Source organism: Hemiscyllium ocellatum, chromosome 7 (assembly GCF_020745735.1).
Source record: "Hemiscyllium ocellatum isolate sHemOce1 chromosome 7, sHemOce1.pat.X.cur, whole genome shotgun sequence".
Taxonomy (NCBI): domain Eukaryota; kingdom Metazoa; phylum Chordata; class Chondrichthyes; order Orectolobiformes; family Hemiscylliidae; genus Hemiscyllium; species Hemiscyllium ocellatum.
In genome coordinates this window covers 84,803,852-84,821,437 of record NC_083407.1, presented here as the reverse complement: position 1 = coordinate 84,821,437, position 17,586 = coordinate 84,803,852, and the positions used below count along the sequence as shown (strand labels likewise).

General features: G+C 41.4%; 1 protein-coding gene across 1 annotated transcript in view; it reads left to right on the top strand.

Annotated features, from left to right (window-relative positions):
* Positions 1-17,586, top strand: part of dazl (deleted in azoospermia-like) — a 157,994-nt gene that overhangs the window by 140,234 nt on the left and 174 nt on the right. The window lies entirely within an intron of this gene.

Genomic DNA, 17,586 nt, shown 5'->3' with positions numbered 1-17,586 from the left:
ACACTTACCTTAACCAAGTGCATAGGTGCAGCAAGTGTCACTGTCTGCAGAGTCTTGAGCTCTGAGTTTTGGAACTTGAATGTTGGAGTCACAGTGATGTATCTGCTGGGCAGATGGCTAGGTGGATAGCACATTTAGGAAGGAGGTAATCCCACTAATAGGAACATGCAGACAGGTGGGGAATGGGTGATCACTAAGCAGTTCATAGAAACAGTCAGGTAGAGCAATTTTGCTTGCTATTCAGTTCCTCGTTAGAGTACAATAAAAGCCAGGCCTGTGACACCACAAGTTGCTCAGCTATAAAGGAAGAAGAGCAAAAGGGCAAAGTTGGTAGGGGATTGATTAGTTAGGGGTAGCAGACTGGCATTTCTTTGGGATGTAAATGTAATTTCAGAATTGTATTTGCCCCTCTGGTGCCAGGGTTAAGATATCACAAAGCAGCTTTAGGACATTCTGTTTGGTAAGGGTGATCAGCTCGAGTTCATGTTCGACTGGATAGCGACCATGCAGTAAGAAGGATGCTGCTACTTTTTACCATATGGTCACCAACCAGTAGATGGCGCAGACGGAGGTTAGAGAATAAGTTAGAAAATTAGTAAACAGGACCTTAAAAACATGATCGTGAATATGGAAATAGGAGCATGGGACAGCTGTGTTCCTTAATAGAAAGCTGGTACATGACAAAAGGCTTTAGAATTCTGTGTATCGGAGATGACACATGTAAAAGCTATATGTGTTGAATCCGACCAGAGTAGGGACTGAGCTCCTAACAACATGTTTCACCTGTGCTGTTGAGTGTTTCAACTCAATCAGCAGGAGAGTGGGAATCAGAGGAGAATATATCAGGGTGCACAAAATTGCACTTAAGTATCACTTGAGTAGAGAATAGTAAGTTAGATGGTAGAGGTTGAATATAGGAGAAATTGAAATATTCTGGTGTTACAGTACACATATGTGAATACACAGTAGTAATTGTGAACAAAAACAGAAATTGCTGGAAAAGCTCAGCAGGTATGGCAGCAACTGTGGAGAGAAATCAGAGTTATTGTTTTCAGGTCCAGTGACCCTTCCTCAGGATACTGAGGAGTATTATAAAAGAGTATTGTGAATGAGGTTGCTGAGTTACAGGTGAAAATTATCATGTGGAATTATGTTATAACTATTTCAAATACCTTGCTCAAAGAAGAGTGAAGCTGGGCGTAAAATATTTCTGGACACAACGAGTCCAGGAAAGCTAGAAAGGAAGGAAAGGAGTAGCAGTAAATAAAAACAGGAATTGTTTAAAAAGTTCAGCAGGTCTGGCCGCATCTGTGAAGAGAAGTCAGAGTTAACATTTTGAGTCCGATGACCCTTCCTCAAAACTCAGTTCTGAGGCATTAACTCTGATTTCTCTGAACAAATACTGCCAGACCTGTTGAGCTTTTTCAGTAATTTCTGTTTTTACTTCTGATTTTAAAGCATCTACAGTTCTTTAGATTTTTAGAGGAGATGGTGTAGCGTTTTTAATTAAATAGAGTGTTTTAGTGTTGACAAAAACAAATGTTCTGGAGGGTTCAAGCTGAGAATTAATTTGCCTAAAGGTAAGGATATAAAAGATATATTGTTCTATATAGTCAATAGGCTGTGAATTAGTAGGAAGGCTGTAGAGGAATAAATCTGCAAGGAAATTATGAGGTTAAAAAGCATATTAGAGTTATTTTAATGAGGAACTGTAATTATCTGAATGTAAAAATGGGATATTGGTGGAGTAAAGGGCAGAGCTGACAAGCATTCCTAGATTGTGCTAAGGAAAATTTCCTGCAGCATTATGTGCCTGGTCTCGGTGAAAACAGAAGTCAATGGCAGACCTAGTTTGTGAGAATGATGGGGACCAACTAGATCAGCATCAGTGGAAGATCATTAGGGACAGTGATCATGTATCAGAAGGTTTGGAATAATGGTCAAGAAAATAGTGAATAATCCAGAGTAAAAATAATTAACTGGGAGAGATCTGACTTTAATGTGGCAAGAATAGAGCTGGGCTGGATAATTGCAACATTGCTGAAAAAATCTATAGCTGAACAAAGATGAAGTGGTTCAGGCACAGTCGGAAGTATATTTCATTAAGAGAAAAAGGTAGGGCAAAGACATCCAGAGGTCCTGGATGAAATAGAGGATAACAATTAGGTTAAAGCAGAAAGAAAATGACAGCTGAAGAGCAGGCTGAGTAGAGAAGGTTCAAAAGGGAGATGAGAAAGCAAATAAGAGATATATAAAAAGAACTTGGCAGCTAACGTAAAAGAGAATCCGAAAATCTTCTTTGAACACATAAATAGTAAAAGTGTGCTAAAAATAAGGAATTGAACTGGTTAAAGACCATGAAAGAGATTTACATGGAAGCGAAGAGTACGGATGAGTATGAAATGCATTTTTGGCATTTGTCTTTACCAAGGGAGCAGAAATTACTTTGACTTTGGAAGAAATTCAGCCACTAGAAGGGTTCAAAATTGATAAGGGGAGACATTGGATAAGCTATCAGCACTTTAACATTGGCAAGACACTGGGACTGTGTCAGTTGCTTCCAAGAATGCTGAAGGCCATAATTTCTTAATCTCTTTAGTCAAGGGATACTACCAGAGAACTGGTCAAATAAAATGGATGTATAGGTAAGCCCAGAAATTACTATTACTAAACTATTCATTTAGCTTCAGGAGTGGAGAAACCTCTATGAACAATAATTTTGCATAGAATTAATAGTCACATGGACAAATGTGCATTAATTAAAATGAACCAGCTTGATTTCTTAAGGGAAAACAATGTTTTAACTAACTCGCTAGAATGTTTTTAGAAGAATTAGTAGAGGGGTTGATGAGGGTCATGCTGTTGATGTTTGTATACGTATTCTTTTAATCACTCAAGGAATATGGGCAACACTGACCTAGTTGCTCTCGAGAATGTGGTAATGAACTGCCTTCTTGAATTACTGCGGTTCATAATCTAACGGTGGACCCACAATTCCGTTAGGAATGAAATTCCAGGATTCTGACCCTGTGAAATTGAAGGTCAGCAGTATATTTCCATGTCAGGATGGTAAGCAGCTTGGAGAAAACTTATAGGTAGTGGTGTTCCCATATATCTGCTGTTCTTGTCTTTCTAGATGGTAGTGGTTGTGGATTTGAAAGGTTGCTGCCTGAGGATCTTTGGTGAATTTCTGCAGTATAGCTTGTAAATGGTACACCCTACTGTTGAGAATTGATGACGGAGGGATTGGATGTTTTTGGGTGTGGTGCCAATCAAGTGGGCTGCTTTGTCCTGGATGCAGTCAGGGTTGTTGAATATTGTTGGAGGTGCACACATCCAAACAAATGGGAAGTATTCCTTCACATTTCTGACTTGTGCCTTGTGGATGATTTACAAACGTTGGGAGTCAGGAGGTGAGGTCAGTTCAATTTATGGTGTGGTAAGCCCCAGGATGTTGTTATTGGGAGATTCAGTAATGGTAACAGTATTGAATGTAATGGCCAATGGTTAAATTTACCTCTTATTGGAATTGGTCATTGCCTGGCACCTGTGTGGCGCAAATCTTATTTACCATTTTTCAGCCCAAGCCTGGACATTGGACATGGACTGTTTCACTATCTGAGGAGTCACAAATGGCACTGAACGTTGTGCAATCATCATCGAACATCCCCATCTTATTGATGGACAGAGGGTTGTTAATGAAGTAGCTGAAGATGGTTGGACCTAGGACACGGTGCTGCAGAAATATCCTGGACAACCAGGCCATTGCCTCTCTGCATATGGCACATACACAAAAAAAATTGAGGGGCAGAAAACAGAAAGTAATGATTCATGAATTTTTTTGGGTGAGAGGAAGATTTGAGGCAAAGTTTCTCAGGATTCATTAGCTGGACGCTTGCCTTTCCTGATATAAATGGTATAGGCATTGTTGTATGGGGGATAGTTTCAAAGTTTGTGGATGATACTTGGTTGTGAATTGTGAGGAGACAGGTTGTCAAACTGACATTGACAAGTTGGTGGTTACATGCAAAGAAATGTGAAGCAAGATATTTCAGTATAAGGAACTTGGAGATACAGAACAAAATAAAGTGTATTCCTTTAAAAGGAGCAGAAGGATCTGGGTGTATATGAAGGGGGGGCAAATTAGCCAGAGAGTTAGTAAAGCACACAGCATCCTAGGATTTATTAGTATGGACAGAAAGTACAAGAGCAAGAATACAATACAACACAGCAGAGGAACAGGCCCTTAGACCCACTAAGGTCCCAGTAACACCATCAGTTACTGAACTCCATTCCGCAAAGCACCCTTCCGCCTCTACTCTCTGTCTTTACGACCAAGCCAGTTCTGTATCCATTTTACCAGCACAGCTCGAATCCCCTGGCACTTTACCCTTTGTGCCAGCTTGCCAGCTTATCAAATGTCCATGTAGACAACATCCACTGCCTTCCCTCATTAATCTTTCTTATCACCCCCTTAAAAAACTCCATTAAGTTGGTGAGACATGACCTTCCCTGCACAAACCCATGCTGCCTATCCCTAACAGGTCCAAATGTGAATAAATCCTGTCTCTCAGTATCTTCTTCAACCGCTTCTCCACCAATGACACCAGGCTCACCTACCTGTACATCCTCTCTCAAGTAAGGAGACCAAAACTGCACGCAGGGTCTCACCAGCACCCTATACAGCTACAACATAACCTCCCTACTATGAAACTTAATCCCTTTAGCAGCAATGGACAAAATTCCATTTGCCTTCTTAATTACCTGCTATACTTGCAGACGAACCTTCTGTAATTCATGTGCACAGACACCCAGGTCCCTCTGCATAGCAGCATGCTGCAATTTTTTAGAATTTAAGTAATAGTCCTTTTTATTGTTATTCCTACCAAAATGGATGAATTCAAATTTATTAACATTGTACTCCATCTACCACTCATTTTCCTATTCATTTAAACCATCTATATCACTTTGCAAGTTTCACAGTCCTCTGCACACTTTGCTCTACCACTCAGCTTTATGTCATCCTCAAACATTGACCAACCACAGGTGGTCTCCAACTCCAAGTCATCCATGTAAATTGTAAATAATTGCATTTTGGAGATGGCGGTGTTGGACTGGGGTTAAAAATCACACAACACCAGGTTATAGTCCGACAGGTTTATTTGGAAGCACCAGCTTTCAGAGCACTGCTCCTTCATCAGATGGTTGTAGAGTATACGATTGTAAAACACAAAATTTGAAGCAAACGTTTACAGTGTGATGTAACTGAAATTATACATTGAAAAATACCTTGATTGTTTGTTAAGTCTCTCATCTGTTAGAATGACCATGTTAGTTTCACTTCTTTCATATATAAGTCGCAAAACTTTTTTTTAAAGTTACATTCTCAAGTGAACTTTAACAATTGGTGTCAGCCCAGATAATGTACAGAGGAACCTCGATTATCCAAATACCAATTATCTGAAAATCAGATTATCTGAAGGAGATCTCAAGGTCCCGTTAGAAACATTGCATCAAAGACATGTTTCCAACATTGATCACGTCTTTTGTTTACAGTGATTAAACAGGCACCGTCTCCAAATGACTGACCTCCCGCGCGCTCTCTCTCTCTCTCTCTCCCTCCATACTTTCCCTGGAGTTCTACAGAGGGGTGTATCCTAAACATCCCCCTTCCCCAGATAATCTGACCAACATTGTCCTGTACAGGGCAGAGGTGGAACCTGTCAAAACGTTGCAGTAAAAAGTTGCGCACTATTTGGAGACTTACCCCACACAGGCGGCCACTGTCCTGGGGAGGGGCAGGAGCAGTGCTGGACTGGGAAGGGGGAACGGTGTTGGACGGTTGGGGGGCAGGAGACGGTGTTGGATGGTTGGGGGTGGGGGGAGGTGTTCGACGGGGTTGGGGGTGCAGGGGCAGTGTTGAGGGGTGGGGAGTGATGTTGGACAGAGTGGGGGGGTTGGACAGTTGGGGGGGCAGTGTTGGATGGTTGGGGGGTGGTGTTGGGGAGGCGGAGGGTGGTGTTGGATGGTTGGGGCCTGCACCGGGGGCGGGAGGTGTTGGATGTTTGGGGCTGGAGCAGTGCCAGAGGGTATGGGAGGTGTTGGATGGTTGGGGATGAGGGTGTTGGCAGGGGAGGGGGCACGGGGAGATGTTGGACAGTCGGAGCGGGTGCGGTGCCAGGGGGTAGGGGGAAGTGTTGGGCGGATTGGGGGCGGGGGGAGGTGTTGGGCGGGTTGGGGGCGGGGTATCACGCACTGAGAGCTGCTGCAGTCTCCTGAATGAGGAGTAGACTTTAAAAACTCCAAGCCCCCAAAGGAAAGGCATGTAATCAATTCACCGAATAATCGATTATCCGAACGAAATAGTGGCCACCCATCTCGTTCAGATAATCGAGGTTCCCCTGTATTGGGTATTGGCACCTCTGTGTGCTGCTGTCTGTGCCATAATGTTTAGACTGATTCTAATCTAAAAATTGAATTAACAGAATCTTACATGGATTCATGCAGTTTTTGAGCAAAGTACAATGTAACTCTGCAAGTACGAGTGGGGTGAAATTATACCGAGAGTTACATTGTACTTTGCTCAGAAACTGCATGAATCCATGTAAGATTCTGTTAATCCATTTTTTAAATTAGAATTGGTCTAAACATTATGGCACAGACAGCAGCACACAGAGGTGCTAATACTCAATACATTATCTGGGCTGACACCAATTGTTAAATTTACTTTTTGAAAAGTTTTGCGATTTACATATGAGAGAAGTGAAACTAACATGGTCATCCTAACAGATGAGAGACCTAACAAACAATCAAGGTATTTTTTCAATGTATAAGTTCAGTTACATCACGCTGTAAATTCTGTGTTTTACAATTGTGTACTCCACAACCACCTGATGAAGGAGCAACGCTCTGAAAGCTAGAGCTTCCAATTAAACTTCTTGGACTATAACCTGGAGTTGTGTGATTTTTAACTTAAGTGAATAATTGCGGTCCCAAAACTGATCCTGGGAAGTGAATATTCAAGGCTATACGTGCTATCAAAAGGACAGACTAACAGGCAAAGGGTGGCCCTGTTGGTGAGGAATGATATTCCATCCCTTGCGAGGGAGGGCATAGAATCAGGAAATGTAGAGTCAGTATGGATAGAGCTGAGAAAGTCTAAGGGTAGAAAGACCTTAATGGGAGTTATCTACAGGCCCCCAAACAGTAGTCTCGATGTACGGTGTAAGTTGAATAAGGAGTTGAAATTGTCCTGTCGCAAAGGTATTACTACAGTTGTTATGGGGGATTTCAACCTGCAGATAGACTGGAAGAATTAGGATGGTACTGGACCCCAAGAAAGGGAGTTTGTAGAGTGCCTCCAAGATGGATTCTTAGAACAGCTTGTACTGGAGCCAATCAGGGAGAAGGAAATTCTGGATCTGGTGTTGTACAACGAACCGGACTTGATCAGGGATCTTGAAGTAAAGGAGCCATTTGGAGGTAGTAGCCATAATATGATAAGTTTTAATCTGCAATTTGAGAGGGAGAAGGGAGAATTGGAAGTGTCACTGTTGCAGTTGAACAAAGGGAACTATGGAGCTATGAGGGAGGAACTGGCCAGATATAAAGCAGAAGGTGCAGGATCAGTTCATTCCAAAGAGGAAGAAAGATCCTAAGGGGAGGCAGGGGCCGCCGTGGCTGATGAGGGAAGTTAAGGATTGTATAAAGATAAAAGACAAGAAGTAAAACATAGTAAAGATGATCGAGAAGCTGAAGGACTGGGAAACTTTTAAAGAGTAACATAGAATAACTAAAAAGGCAATACGCGGAGAAAAAATGAGGTATGAAGGCACACTTGCCAAAAATATAAAGGAGGACATTAAAAGCCTTTTTAGGTATGTGAAAAGAAAAAAAAAATGGTTAAGACTAAAATGGGGCCTTTGAAGACAGGTGAATTTATTACGGAGAATAAGGAAGTGGCAGAAGAGTTGAATAGGTTCTTTGGATCTGTCTTCACTGGGGAAGACATAAGCAATCTCCCAGATGTAATAGTGGCTGAAGGACCTTGGATAATGGATGAACTGAAGGGAATTTATATTAGGCAGGAAATGGTGTTGGAATGACTGTTAGATCTGAAAGCTGATAAGTCCCCAGGAGCTGATGGTCTGCATCCCAGGCTATGTAAGGAGGTGGCTCTAGAAATCATGGACCAATTGGTAATCATTTTCCAATGTTCTATAGATTCAGGGTCCGTTCCTTCAGATAGGAAGATGACTAGTGTTCCACTTTTCAAGAAAGGCGGGAGAGAGAAAACGGAATTATAGATCAGTTCGCCTGACATCAGTGTTGGGAAAGATGCTGGAATCAAGTGTAAAAGATGAAATTATGACTCATTTGGATAGCAGTAACAAGATAGGTCAGAGTCAGAATGGATTTATAAAGGGGAAATCTTGCTTGACTAATCTTCTGGAATTTTTTGGAGGATGTAACAGTGAAGATGGACAAGGGAGAGTCAGTGGATGTAGCGTACCTGAACTTTCAGAAAGCCTTTGATAAAGTCCCACAACAGAGATTAGTGAGCAAAATTAGAGCATGTGCTATTGGGAGCAAAATACTGACTTGGATTGAAAATTGGCTGGCTGGCAGGAAGCAAAGAGTAGTGATAACTGGTGCCTTTCGGAATACCCCCAGTGGGGTACCGCAAGGTTCGGTGCTTTGACCACAGCTGTTTACAATATACATTAATGATATAGATGAAGGTATTAAAGTAATATTAGCAAATTTGCTGATGACAAAAATCTGAGTGGCAGGATGAAATGTGAGGAGGATGTTATGAGAATACAGGGTGACTTGGACAGGCTACGTGAGTGGACGGATGCATGGCAGATGCAGTTTAATGTAGATAAATATGTGGTTATCCACTTTGGTGGCAAGAACGGGAAGGCAGATTACTATCTAAATAGAGTTGGGTTAGATAAAGGGGAAATACAATGAAATCTAGGTGTTCTTGTACATTAGAGGCTGGATTAGAGTTGTGCTGATCAGGCAGCATCCAAGGAGCAGAAAAATTGACGTTTCAGGCAAAAACCCTTCATCAGGAATAAAGGCAGGAAGCCTGCAGGGTGGAGACATAAATGAGAGCAGGGCGGGGGTGGGGAGAAAGTAGCATAGAGTACAGTAGGTGAATGGAGGTGGGGATGGAGTTGATAGGTCAGAGAGAAGGGTAGGGAAAAGTAGCAAAGAGTACAATGGGTGAATGGAGGTGGGGATGAAGGTGATAGGTCAGAGAGGAGGGTGAAGTGGATAGGTGGAAAGGAAGATAGGCAGGTAGGACAGGTCATGGGGATGGTGCTAGCTGGAAGGTTAGAACTAGGGTGAGGTGGGGGAAGGGAAAATGAGGAAACTGATGAAGTCCACCTTGATGCCCTGGGGGTTGAAGTGTTCTGTGGCGGAAGATGAGGCGTTCTTCCTCCAGGTGTCGGGTGGTGAGGGAGCAGCGGTGGAGGAGGCCCAGGACCTGCATGTCCTCGGCAGAGTGGGAGGGGAACTTGAAATGTTGGACCACAGGGTGATGGGGTTGATTGGTGCGGGTGTCCCGGAGATGTTCCTCTACATGGAGGCGTCCAGTCCCCCAAATGTTTATGAGACCACATCGGGAGCAACGGATACAATAAATGACATTGGTGGATGTGCAGGTAAAACTTTGATGGATGTGAAAGGCTTCTTTGGGCCTTGGATGGAAGTGAGGAAGGAGGTGTGGGCTCAGGTTTTGCAATTCCTGTGGTGGCAGGAGAAGGTGCCAGGAAGGGAGGGTGGGTTGTTGGGAGCATGGACCTGAGCAGGTGGTCATGGACCACCTCAATGCTACTTTCTTCCAACCCCCACTCCTTTCTCATTTATCTCTCCACCCTGCAGGCCTCCTGCCTGTATTCCTGATGAAGTGCTTTTGCCTGATACGTCGATTTTTCTGCTCCTTAGATGCTGCCTGACCTGCTGTGCTTTTCCAGCACCATTCTAATTCAGACTCGGGTTTCCGGCATCTGCAGTCCTCGTTTTTACCCCATTCTTGTACATCAGTCAATGCAAGCAAGCAGCTGAAAAATGTGTTGCTGGAAAAGCGCAACAGGTCAGGCAGCATCCAAGGAGCAGGAGAATCGACGTTTCGGGCATAAGCCCTTCTTCAGGAATGAGGAGGGTGTGCCAAGCAGGCTAAGATAAAAGGTAGGGAGGAGGGACTTGGGGAAGGGGCATTGGGAAATTCGATAGGTGGAAAGAGGTTAGGGTGAGGGTGATAGGCCGAAGAGGGGTGGGGGCGGAGAGGTCGGGAAGAAGATTGCGGGTTGAGAAGGCGGTGCTGAGTCCGAGGGTTGGGACTGAGATAAGGTGGGGGGAGGGGAAATGAGCAAGCTGGAGAAATCTGCATTCATCCCTTGTGGTTGGAGGATTCCTAGGCGGAAGATGAGGCGCTCTTCCTCCAGGCATTGTGTTGCCATGGTCTGGCAATGAAGTAGGCCAAGGACCTGCATGTCCTTGGCGGAGTGGGAGGGGGAGTTCAAGTGTTCATCCACGGGGCGGTTGGGTTGGTTGGTATGAGTGTCCCAGAGGTGTTTTCTGAAATGTTCCGCAAGTAGGCGACCTGTCTCCGAATGAAAGCAAGCATGCAGGTACAGCAGGCAGTGAAAAAAGCGAATGGCGTGCTGGCCTTCATAACAAGGGGAATTGAGTATAGGAACAAAAAGACCCATCTGCAGCTGTATAGGGCCCTGGTGAGACCGCACCTGGAGTATTGTGTGCATTATTGCTCTCCAAATTTGAGGAAGGCCATACTGTCTATTGAGGGAGTGCAGCATAGGTTCACGAGGTCAGTTCCCAGAATGGCGGGACTATCATATGTTGAAAGATTGGAATGACTGGGCTTGTATACACTTTTGAGTTTAGAAGGATGAGAGGTGATCTGATTGCGACATATAAGATTATTAAAGGATTGCACACTCTGGAGGCAGGAAGCATGTTTCCGCTGATGGGTGAGTCCAGAACCAGAGGACACAATTTAAAAATAAGGGTTAAGCCATTTAGAACAGAGTTGAGGAGAAACAGAGAGTGGTGGATATACGGAATGCTCTGCCCCAGAAGGCAGTGGAGGCCAAGTCTCTGGATACTTCCAAGAAAGAGATGGATGGAACTCTTAAGGATAGTGGAATCAAGGATTATGGGGATAAGGCAGGAATAGGATACTGATTGTGGATGATCAGCCATGATCATAACAAATGGTGGTGCTGGCTCGTAGAGCCCCATTGCCTACTCCTACACCTATTGTCTATTGTCTGTTGATCCCTGAGGCACACCACTAGTCATTTATTTCCATACTTTGTTTCCTATTAGTTAACCAATCCTCTACCCGTGCTAATACATTGCCCGTAACACCTTGCATCTTTATCTTATGCAGCAGCCTTTTGTGGGGCACCTTGTTGAATGCTTGAGAGTATTCCCACATCTTTTCCTAACTTCAATATCCCTCACATCTCTCTTCAGTGAATACCAATTTATAGTGCTCATTAAAGATCTCACCCATTTCTTCTAGCTCCACACATAACCTCCCTTCTCTATGCCTGAGTCGGCCTACTTTCTCCCTAGCTATCCTATTGTTCCGAATATATGATAAGGTTATGTTGAACTTGTATGCGAGGCTAGTTAGAATTCAACTGGAATATTGTTTGCAGGTCTGGGTGCCATGTTTCAAAATATGTCAACAAATTGGAGACAGTACAGATGAATTTTAGAAGAATGGTTCCAGGAATGAGAACCTCAGTTATGAAAATAAACTAGAGAAGTTGGAACTTGTAGAGAGAAAATGTTAACAGGATATTTGATAAACAGTTTCAAAATCATGAGAGGTTTGATCACAGCAGAAATGGAGAAGCGTTCTCATTTTTAAATAGTTTGAATACAAGAAGGCAGATTTAAATGGAACTTTTAAAAGCTTTTACAGACAGCAACTCTGGAATGCACTGCTTGAAAGTGTACCAGAGGCAGATTTCATCATGAAAATCATGGGGGCATTAAATGAATAGAAACAATTTGCAGAGTTACAGGGAAGAGGCTGGAGGTTCTTTGCTCCAGACAAATGGAGGATGCAATGAGGCTATTTGATGTGTGAGCACTACACCAATATACTGAGTAAGTAAACTAAAATGTTCTTCAAAAGGAACAACACTGGCAGCATCATTCAAAACAATGCAGGTAGGACTTCTTTATGAACCTAACTTTAATGGAATTGAGTTACATGAGGTCATCTATTATTTGTAATGTTTTGATGCTGAGGAAGCTAGCATCCATGAAAACTGACTGTAAATGCAACTTACTGGTTTATCTTTTTATGCTTTTCCTGTTTAATGAAAGGTAAGGTTACAAACTGGTGGAAGCTTTCATTTGATGCCCCTTCATTCAATCATGACTAAGTTTCGAAACATAGACAATAGGAACAGGAGGAGGCCATTCGGCACTTTGAGCTTGCATTGCCATTCATCACTATCATGGCTGATCGTCCAACTCAATAACCTAATCCTGTTTTTTCCCCATAACATTTGATCCTATTTGTTCTACATTTTATCTTAGTATGGGCACAATGGAAAGATTAGCTGTAATTTGGACAATGTTAGAACATCATGTGATGCTGAACCTTTATTGGATACAATGACTATCACTTATGGAGCTTATAATGAAAAGTGAACATATATTTTAAAAAGTGCTGTATTTACAATTTAGTTTCACCCTGGCCTCCCATGTACCCTCAGATGGTTTTAGTTTTCCTTTCTCTCCCACTCAAATAAAGGTGCTGTCTCAGGATCTGCGATGGAGAAAGCCTATTGGTTTTGGAGCTTGGGCAATCAAACCTGGGGGCATTTATGGTTAGAGGACCTAGACATGGTGAGTGTGTCTTACAATGATGCAGGTTCACCCTCCTCTGTCTGAACTCCCACAGTAGAGGTAGAGGAATTGGACATCTTCTAAGTCCTGAAAGAAGACTCCTGAGGAACTTATGTACGTTTCCTTCTCCAGCTAAATGTCTACTGCACCATGCTGTCTTATGAAGAACGGGCACCTCGAGTGAATTCAGTGTCTCTCATCCCCCTATCACTTGGCCATTGTTGCTGTACACCTGTGGCTAGAATGATGGAGTGCAGTTATACAAACAAGACACAAAAGTAGGCCATTTGACCTGTGTGATAATCAAGTATCAATCTACCTTTGCCTTAAAAATAATCAAAGATTTGCCTTTTGAGGAAGGGAATTCCAAAGATTCATAATCCTCTGGGAGAAAAACATGTTTCATGATCTCTATCTTAAATGGGCTACCCTTTAGTTTTAAACTAATTCTAAAATATCCCACAAAAGGAGGCAGTGGACTGGTTTATTCGGGCTTTCAGAAATCTTCGGACAAAGTCCCACATAAGAGATTAGTGTGTAAAATTAAAGCGAATGGGTAATGTGTCAAGATGGATAGAAAACTGGTTGACAGAATTTGCTCCCTCAGTAAGCAGTCAAGACCAAAATATTGTATGATTTCAAGAATATGGAACTTGGTATAAAGGGACTAAACCCTATGGAGGAAACGTAGAACAGGCTATTGAGTTGGATGATTAGCCATGATCATCATAGAAGACAGAGCAGACCTGAAGGGCCAAATAGCCAAGTCTTGCTCTTATTTTCTGTGTTTCAATAATTTGCTTTTTTTTTCAGTCTTTTTGCCAAAATGGACAATTTCACACTTTCCCAAATTGTACCATTTGTCAGATTTTTTCCCAGTCATTTAATTTATTGACATTCCTTTGTAGACTCTTTAGATCTTCTTCACAGCTCCCGTTCCTAATTATTTTTGTGTCATCAGCAAAGTTAGTTATACTACCTATGGCCCCTTCATCCAAATTATTTATATAAATTGTCAATAGTTGAGGTTCCAGTATTAATTCCTATGGCAGACCATTTATGATATTCCAGCATTCTGAAAAAATCCTATTCTCTGCTTCCTGTTAGCCAGCTATCTTCTATCTATGCCAATATGTTACCTCCTATACCATGAGCTTTTATTTTCCACAATAACCTTACATGTTGCAGCTTATCAAATTCCTTCTGGAAAGGTAAGCTTAGTGCATCTACTAGTTCTCCTTTATCTACAGCACAAGTTATTCTTCAAAGAATTCTAATAAATTAGTTAAATTTGATTGTCCATTGCAAACCTTGCTGGCTGTGCCTGATCACCTTATACATATCCAAGTGTCTGTTATGATGTCTTGAATAATAGCTTCTCACATTTTTTTTCTATGACACATGGAATGGTAACTGGACTGTAGTTCACTGCTTTCTGCCTCTCTCCCTTTTTGAAGAAAGGAGTTACATTAGCTATTTTCCAATCCAAGGGGACCTTTCCCGAATCTAGCGAGTTTTGAAAACTTCAAACCACCACATCAACCATCTCCCTAACTACACCAAACTTTATAAACTGACACTAATGGGACCAGGAGTGTACCAGTTGATCAAGAGATCCACATAATCAGTGTAAAACTACACAATAAGTAATAAAAACATAATGCAGGGGATATACTCATCACTGTCATACTTACAGTACAAATCATTTAAATAATAATCCAACTTTACCTGAAATCAAAATTATCAGCAGAGAGCCTTCTCACTTGCACCTTTAACTGACTACTCCGACATCACAAGAATACAGTAAACTTCCTGTATTTCAGATATATAACTTTATACCAATGAATCAGCACTCTTGATAAATAAAGTGTCAGTTAAAACAAAGTTTGCTGTACTTCTTTTAAGACTCTGTACTTTAGGATTTACTTGATACTACATTCTTTTAATTGTTATTTTCTTGAATTCCTCCCTCTCTTGAATTCCTGATTTACAGCTATTTCTGGGATGCTACTTGTACCTTCCCCAGCGTAGATTGATGCAAAACATCTGTTCAATTCGACTACCATCTCTACCTTCCATTACTAATTCCCAAGATACATTTTCTATAGGACCAACACTTAGTTTGTAATTCTTTTTAATAATTGAAGAAACCTTTTGTCTGTGGATTTACATATTTATGACTAACTTTGTCTCAGATTTTTCCCTCTTTATTAATCTTCTAGTAATTCTTTGTTGTCAGGTTGACACTGAGTGTGCTGGTTCTGGGTCTTCATGGCAATTGCTACCCTGTCCATGGAGATAGCATAACACATGCATGTCAGTGAATCGTCCAAAATGGGCATTTAGCCAATTTTTGGCAACCATCTGCCTTCTATTTCTAGTCTTTGTATTTGGGCAGCTATTCTCTGCTCATATGTAAATCACTGCAAAGCTAGATGCTGAAAAAAGAGAGCAGATGGCAGTTCTTTTACCAGATTAATTTAAAGAATGCACCATTATGTGTCTACCTCTTTACATTCCAACACCCAGTGTCCAGTAGTCTTTTTCATAGAAAAGCAAAGTACAGGCTATCCCCAGGTTACGAACAGATTAAATTCCAGATTGCAAGTCAGAACTCAGTTTAGGTCAGTGGGAAGCAACTATTCCTTAATACAGAAAATGTTTGTATGATGGGTGTTTAAACTTATAAACATGTATGGGATCGCATTCATAATTATGAGTGTTTCTAAGTTGGATGAGTGTCTCTAAGTTGGACATTCTTGAAGTATTCCTGTGTACTACAGATGCTGAAAATGTGAGACAAATATAGGGAAAGTTTGAGCGCATTTTCTGTGCTTGTTTCTGATTTTCTTCCTATTTGCTCGGGACAACTTTCACTAGTCTTTCATGGGGTGTGAGCATCACTACCAAGGCCACATTTGTTAACCATTCCTAATTGCTTTGGATCTGTATGGTTTGCTAGGCCATTTGGGAGGGCAGTTAAGTATCAACCACATTGCTATGGCTCCTGAGTCACATGTGGATCAGACTAATTAAAAGTTTTTTACATTAACAGATATTAGTGAACTAGATGAGCTTTTGCAACAATTAGTGATAATTTTCTTCATCACCATGACTGAGACAAGTTTTATCAGTGTAGATTAATTGAATCTAAATTCCACCAGTTGTCATGATGGCATTTGAATCTGTAAGCCCAGAGGTTTGGCTGGTGTTCTGAGTTATTATCCCAGCGACACAATTTCTATACCACCAACACCACACTTCACTGAATTCCTGTGTATCCATAATCTTAATAATATATTAAAACTTACATATTGTTAAGATGGAAACATGCAACATTCAAATTTTTTGTTGTCTTCCAAGGCCAGTCAATATTTGTCACCCATCTCTATTACCTTTAAACTGAGTGGGCTTCATCGGCTATTTCAGAGAGTAGTTATGAGTACACTATTTAGTTGTGGGTCTGGAATCACATGTAAGATGGACAAAGAAAGGTGGCAGTTTTGCTTCCTATGGTTCTATGATAGTTTCATGGTCACTGCTAATGAAACCAGCTTGTATTTATTGAATTTTAAATTCCATTCATGTGGTAGTCGAACCTGAATCTCCAGAGCATTAGCCCAGGTCTCTGGGTTATTAGTCCAGTCACATTACCACTTTGCCACTGTGTTCTCTTCTTGTCATTACAATAAAATTGATGCTAGATCAAGACAGATGATGGCTGGAAAGTTCATAGTTCGCATTATGAATTGGAAGTTTGTAAAAATGACAATGCAAGTAAAAAGAAATTGGTGAGGACGTTGAAATACTCTGGCATTGTCGGTAGAACTCCATGTACGGTGCATGTACATTGAGACATTAATCCCCACTCTGGTCATGGTTTTTTGCCCTTTTGTTTTTGGACATCCTCATCCCACCTCTAGAAAAACAAGGTCCCCCACTCTAGATGCATCTCATGCAACAATGTTCCAACAGCATCTTATATCAAAATAGGGGCCTTTTTTTAATCCCGTACTGCAGCCAGACAAACAACTTGCAGAAGAGAAATATAATTTTAAATGATGCAGCCAAAATATGACTAACTGACAGAACCAAACTCCCGCAACCAACATTCATTTGAAAGGCTTTCAGCAGCACAGAAGGTGCACTGCTGAGCACTCAAGACCAATTGCTGAGTGCATCCAATACACGGCCACAATATGTAAACTCCCAGAGCCTATTCATGCATCGTATTTAAGCATGTTTGGTTGGAGAATGCATTTGCAGTACAAGAAAGAAGAACTTCACCTGAATATAACCAAAAATTCTGAATTTGTCAACTTTTCCATAATATATCATGAATTTCCATTTTGTAATCTGTGTTTTAAGTAAGTTGTTTTGGTGGTGACCTTTGTAAGTTTTGAGTATTGTAAACAGAAGGAAAGTATGGAAGCAAAAATGAAATAAATTGGTTTCGAAATTATTCATAATTCTATGCTGAAGGTAATTATTTATCAGTTTTGTTTTTATATAATTCATTTAAATACATTCAGAGATCATTTTAATAATTTTAGAAATGAAAACATTGCCATGCTTGGCTGAGCAAGTCCTTGCTTTGAGAATAAAGTTTAATTTTGGTTTAGCTTAGGCTAATACTATCAGCTTAACAGGAACTGATAATAAACATGGATCCCATAT